This window comes from Grammomys surdaster, unplaced genomic scaffold, assembly GCF_004785775.1.
Source record: "Grammomys surdaster isolate TR1022 unplaced genomic scaffold, NIH_TR_1.0 130, whole genome shotgun sequence".
Taxonomy (NCBI): Eukaryota; Metazoa; Chordata; class Mammalia; order Rodentia; family Muridae; genus Grammomys; species Grammomys surdaster.
Genome location: NW_021604588.1, coordinates 8723204 through 8729224, shown reverse-complemented (window position 1 = coordinate 8729224; position 6021 = coordinate 8723204).

Here is a 6021-nt window from a genome sequence, read left to right as displayed (position 1 = left end):
AAAATTGTTTCATACCATTGAATATGTGTTCAATAGCATGTGTGTGAAATCACACAAGAAATGCACTGTCTTCATCACCTAGTGGAGTTCTGTACTTCTGTTACAGTTTCTGCCTATCTCAACCCATAAAGTTCACTGTGTCCATCTACTAACAATTTTGTTTTCTAACTCCCCCCTCTATCTGTGTGTGCATGTGTGTGTGTGTGTGTGTGTGTGTGTGTACACTTGTGTGTGCACGTGTGTTGATGCTTTCAAATGTGTGCTGTAAAAGTTCCACTGAAGCCATTACTTTGACAGAGCATTGTCTCACCAGCTTTTCTCGGGTGGTATCTGAATGCTCAGGTGATGATATAAGTGACAGAATTATATTGCAGCAGTTTTATGCAAAGGCAGCTGTAGCCCATGTGTGTAAGGCTCCAGAGCAAGTGGGTGAGAACTGGAGGGTTCTGATATGAGGACCATATGCACTGACTTCCCCAGGATAGCCCTGGAACGCATCCTTTAAAATATGCCTCATCAGCTTCAGTCTATAAAGTCACAAGTATATTTTTGTGAAGGAAACTAGGCCCAAATGACTAATCGTCCTCCTGCTTGTCCCCGTTAAAAGGTCGTGTTTACCAGATAGTTGTAAGCTACACCTTCTGAAGAGCGTAATCCTGGTTTGAATTTGAATTTGAATTTATAGAGTTCTTTAAAAACTCGATTCCCTCCAACTGTTTTTGTTTGTCTGTTTTAAACTGGAGCTGTTTCTTTGGGCTTCAGAGAAGCAGAGTTCCTTTAAGAATGGTTCTCATTGTATTGAAAATAAGTTTTTTTTCTCTCTCAAAAATTTCACCTCTACATAATTTTGCTGAATTACAGTGCTTACAGGTAGTAAATCTGTTCTCAGAAGAGCACAGCTGATTTACAAGTCATTATAAAAATCTCTGATTGGGATCCCGAGAGCAGACCTCATTGCTGGATTGGCGTTTGTTTGACTTAGAGTTAGAAACTCAGCTCTAAAGCGCTTTTATTCTTTATTTGGAGTTAGCATCGTGGTCCTCTGCAGGAGCTTATCTGACTGTTCAGCCACTTCCTCTTTCATAGTATTGGCACAAAACTGACTCAAGTTATTCTGACGCAGGCCATTCCCAGTGACCTTTAGAAATCGTGTTTGGGGTTTTGTATTTCTAAGGAGCCAAGTCAGCATTTTAAAAAGCCCTGATAGATATAACTCAGTCTGCTAGATACGACCTGAGGCCACTCTGGTCCAGGGTAATTATACCTCCTCTCAGCATAGCTTTACCCCAGGCCTGACTTAGGCTGTTCTTCTGGAGAGATGGAGTGGAGTGTGGTGGGCCCCAGGCTACCTTCACCTTCACCGTCATGTTAGACTACTTTTGCAAGATCCTAGTCCCAAGCAGCTGCCTTCAAAATGCAATGTCATCTTTACAGTTGATCAGGCAGCTGCATGTAACTACTCATACAGACGTGTATGATCTATGTCCCTCTTCCCTAAGCTTATGGTCTAATTAACAGAATATGATTAACATCTGTATACACTGATGCACAGTATCTTTTAAGGAAAGCAAAGTAAGCTGCTAGAATATTGAACATGGATAATTCTTGTGATTTTTAGATATTCCATCTGGTTGTTTGGGCTTTATGACTAAGAACTACTACATTATTTTACTTCACTTTTAGTGATAAAATAAAACAATATATCCATGTTACACAATGAGTCAGAATGGAAGATTTTTTTAAAAGTCTAGTTACCAAAATAAGACTACAAAGAAGTGGGGATGGTTAGGTGTCATGTATTTAAAGTTAGACAACCCACGAGGGTAACCAGTACAAATCCTCATCAACTACTGGAAGGAATAAAGACAGTGTTATGATAAAAAATTGATGGTATCACATCTTCCTGGAAGGGAAATAACATGTAAAGGAGTTCACTACGGTTGTAGACGGTGTTGTCAAACCATGGGGCAGTAATTGTGTAAGCCAGGACAAGATAGAAATGTAACCGTGAGAAATGAAGGTGAGTCAACACGAGGCTTGTTGAAAGCTCAACATCAGAGAGCTCTCTCCAAGCCAAATGACTCCAGGAGCCTCAAATAGAGACAGAATGAAGCAATAAGATGTGACAGGGATAACATTTCTCAGTGATTGGAGACTGCCTAAAGGGGTACGTCGTTAGGCCAAAGGTTCATCATATAAGGGGTGAAATAACCCTTCAAGGTCTGGTGCACTGCCAGTCCGGGAGAAGGAAATGAGTCATTGGAGTTAGAGAAGTCATTGCATGAGCTATTACTTCAGACATTGGGTAATAATGCCATGTGTACAGTCCCATGTGGCCATCAGTTTCATCCAGCTTTCTGAGGCTACACCGGAGGCTTCACTTAAAAACTATTTTTTTACTTAGTCAAGCAAAAACAAAGCAATTCAGTCACCAACTTGAAAATCTGTTTAGAGAACTATGGTCTGCTAGATTTATGATGAGTTGCTTGGGCTTGGGTTTTATTGTTGGGAGGTGCTGAAGAATATAACTGAGTCATTTTCCATATGTTGGCTTGCTTACTTCACGTGCAATTCCTTCATTTAGATGTGGCCTTCGTGCCACTGAAGTCTGCAAATACCTTTGAGCCTTTTAGACTAGGCTTTCTCTGCCCTACCTCTGTGCTACTCATAAAAGACAGGAAGGCCCCTGGATGAGGTGGCCAACTAAACTCCATCCTATGTTGGGGACAGATCTGTACCCAAGGTAAGAGGTGAGATACTCAGTAATCATGAGGTGGAGAAAGAAATCTCCAACTGAAGGGAGCTGGAAGCTGACTGAATTCTTCCCCCACAGTATTCTAAGTCTTCCCACTTCAGAAGATAATAAAAGTGTGGCTAAAACTAGTTTCTGTGTGCCTTGATGTCTCTTGAGACACAGGGCAAAGCCATGTCCTAAACATGTCAGAGCAAACAGTGGCTTCTCAGGGTTCAGACCCTTTTCGGGTGACTTTGGCTTTCATTCTTAAAATCAGTTTGTAGGAAAAACAAAACAAAACAGAGGACACTGTAGGGAAATCCAAACTTTCCATCTAAGGCTTCAGTGACATTGGGAATTGGGACAATGGTGAGTAAGGGCAGTGTTTGAACAGTCTCACTACGTGCCTCTGGCTGCCCTAAGACTTGCTTTGTCTATGAGGCTAGTTGTGAATTTTGTCTGCCTGCCTCAACCTTCCAAAACTGAGATTATAAGCAAGAACCAGCACACTGGGCTATTCTTCTGTAATTTTAATCTATGAAATAAACTAGCAGTAGACAGATGAACAGGGAATACAAAATTTATCAACATGTAGAAATACAGAAGACATGTAGTATGACACCTGAGGAGAGGTAGTTGATGGTGGGATAGTTTTCAGGGAGAAGGGAAAGGAGAGTGTAGGCAATTTTAGAAGCAGAGCAAATCATTTTCAGTAAAACAACAGGCTTGGAAAAGCAGACAACGGCTTGGAAAGAGGCTCCTCTGTATTCTACATGATGTTAGACTTTTATTCTTCCTGTAATATGAAGTTGGCAAGGAAATTCTAGAAAGGACCTTACAGCCATTTCTCTTTGGTCGGGTAGATAAGAAAGAGGGAGAAAAAATCTCCCTGTGCTTGATGGAGGAGGTAAAGAGGCAGACTAGAAGCTTTGACTCTGAGGCAGCTTGTAGGGGTCCAGAGCTTGTCAAGACATCAATTTTCTGAGACCCTGCTCTTGAAGAAACTTTCAAATCATTAGGTCACTTCATCGTGAGTATCTGGAGAAGTACTCAGTGCAGAGAGACTTGCAGGTTCAACAAACTCAAATGGCTGCTCCAAGTGAATTCAAGCTACTTTGGCAGAATTGCATGGATGTTCTGTCTTTGCTGGGATCTGATTCTTGTGGCTGCTTGCTTGGTTTTGAGCCAGGATCTTCCTAGGTATCCCAAGCTTTTCTTGAACTCAGGATTCTCCTGATTCCACCAGTTCTGAACTTGTTTTGTCCCCAGCTCCAGCCTGAGTGTTGTCTGCCCAGGCTGGTATCTGAAACCACCAGTCCCTACTACCCAATCCTTGGGAACAGTATTATCATACCTGCAGTAACTGTTGGATTCCTCCAGCCCTGCTCCCTGTTAGTCACCTCTCACCTCTCCAAGGTCACCTTCGCTCTTCTAGTCTGTATGTACCAGGCAGTTTCTCTGGTCATAATACCTGCTTTCAGGGTCTCTAAGGCTTGCTGCCTTCTGGATCCCAACTAAGAAATACACTAGGAAATAATTGACTTAATACTTTAAAACCCCACACTCCAAAGCTTAGGAAGAGGAAGGGGTAAAAGAGTCCTGGAGCTCCCTGGAGACCACATGGCTTCTAACCCTCTGGCTTTGCCTTAAAATTGCCTCCTGTATCCCAGCCAGGGGAATTTTTATCTTACGTGGGCAGGGAAAAAAAAAGATTGGCTCAAATGGATCAAATAGTCTTCCAAATCTTTTTTGTCTGAAGCCTGAAGCTGAGCTTTTTAGACTCCAAAGCCAAGAATTTGTGTCTTTTGTTCTCTGACTCTGCTGTGACAACGCTCCCTTGAGGCACAGGATGACTCATGGTCTAACTGCCCAGAATTTTTCTTGGGGGCGAGGGGGTGTAGGGGGAGGGTAAAGAGTAACAGGAAATCATGGGGAAAACAAATTGGTTAATACATCAAAATATTAGCCTGCTACACTGCGATTTCTCTTTCCCATTCTCTGCTAAATGAAGAAAAACCCTTCTTCCTTGCTTACATTGTGTACTAGATAGGTTTCCTTGGAAGTAACCAATAGGAATCAGCTTAGTTCTTTTTTCCCCTTCCGGGGGAAATGAAATGCAGGCACTAGGGGAAGAGACGGGAGAGACAGGAGTCCCAGACAGACTTCCAGTTAGAGAAAACATTGATGCTAGGGAAATGTCTTTAAAAGCTGCACTTTCTCTGGTCGCCATTCATCTCCCAAACATTGACTCTTCGTCCCTGCTTACTGCCATTCACTTCTTTCTGGGAAGGGCCTAAACCGTGGTCCTCTGGACTTGACTGACACTGAAACTTCAGGCTATCTGAATTCCAAGGGAAGGGCTTCTGAACGGGCCACTGTGGCCAATGGGCATCAGCTGAGCCTGAAAAGACAAAATCTCATGTTCCAAAGTGTCTGTGAAGTGTCTATTGTCCCGGGAGGAACAGACAAAGCTTGAGAAAGTGGAGACTGACTGTCTTACCATTCCCTAGGTGGAAGTGATTCCACCATACTAAACAAGTTTGTCGATTAACGCACACCTACCCCACAGGAGCTGTGCTTCCTGCTTTCTAGTGATTTATGGACATGTCTGGTCCAGTGGACTGTCAGCAAGTTGTATGCACGACCTTATCTCCTCTTCCTCACAAAGGCAAACAGAGCCCTGCAGAAATGAAATTTAAAACAAGATAAAAACGTTGAGTTATCAGATGAGTCAATGGATGAGGACTGAAGGAAAGATTCCATTGAATTAGTGAGATCAAATAATCAGTGGCCTCTAGAAAGGAAAGAGGTGCCTGGCATTTTCAATCGTTGGCCTGTAGAAAAGGAAAGAAGTACTAGGCATTTTCGTCACTTTATACATTGTTGGGGCAAAATGTGGGATGAAAGCAGTCTTGTTAATTTTGGCTCCAGGTTGGAGGCTACAGTGCTGTGTGTACCATGATGTGTGATGTCATGGCTGCAGTTGCTTAAGACAGATAGCTGGTCATTACATTCCAAAGCCAGGAAGCAGAGAACAAGGAGTAGAAGGCCAGTGTTCCACTCATGTTCTCCTTTTGAATCAATTGGAGACCTTAGCCCACAGGAAGGTGCATTCATGATAGCTCCCCACTGGCCAGCTCAGAGGCTTGTCTCCTAGTTGATTGTAGGGCCTGTCAGATTGGCAATACAAGTACACACTTGGTGTTGATTATGTTCCCAGAAAAATCTCCATCTCTGCTGAGGATCTCACAGCCTAATGAAACCAAAATGACCCAGGCTCTTCATTC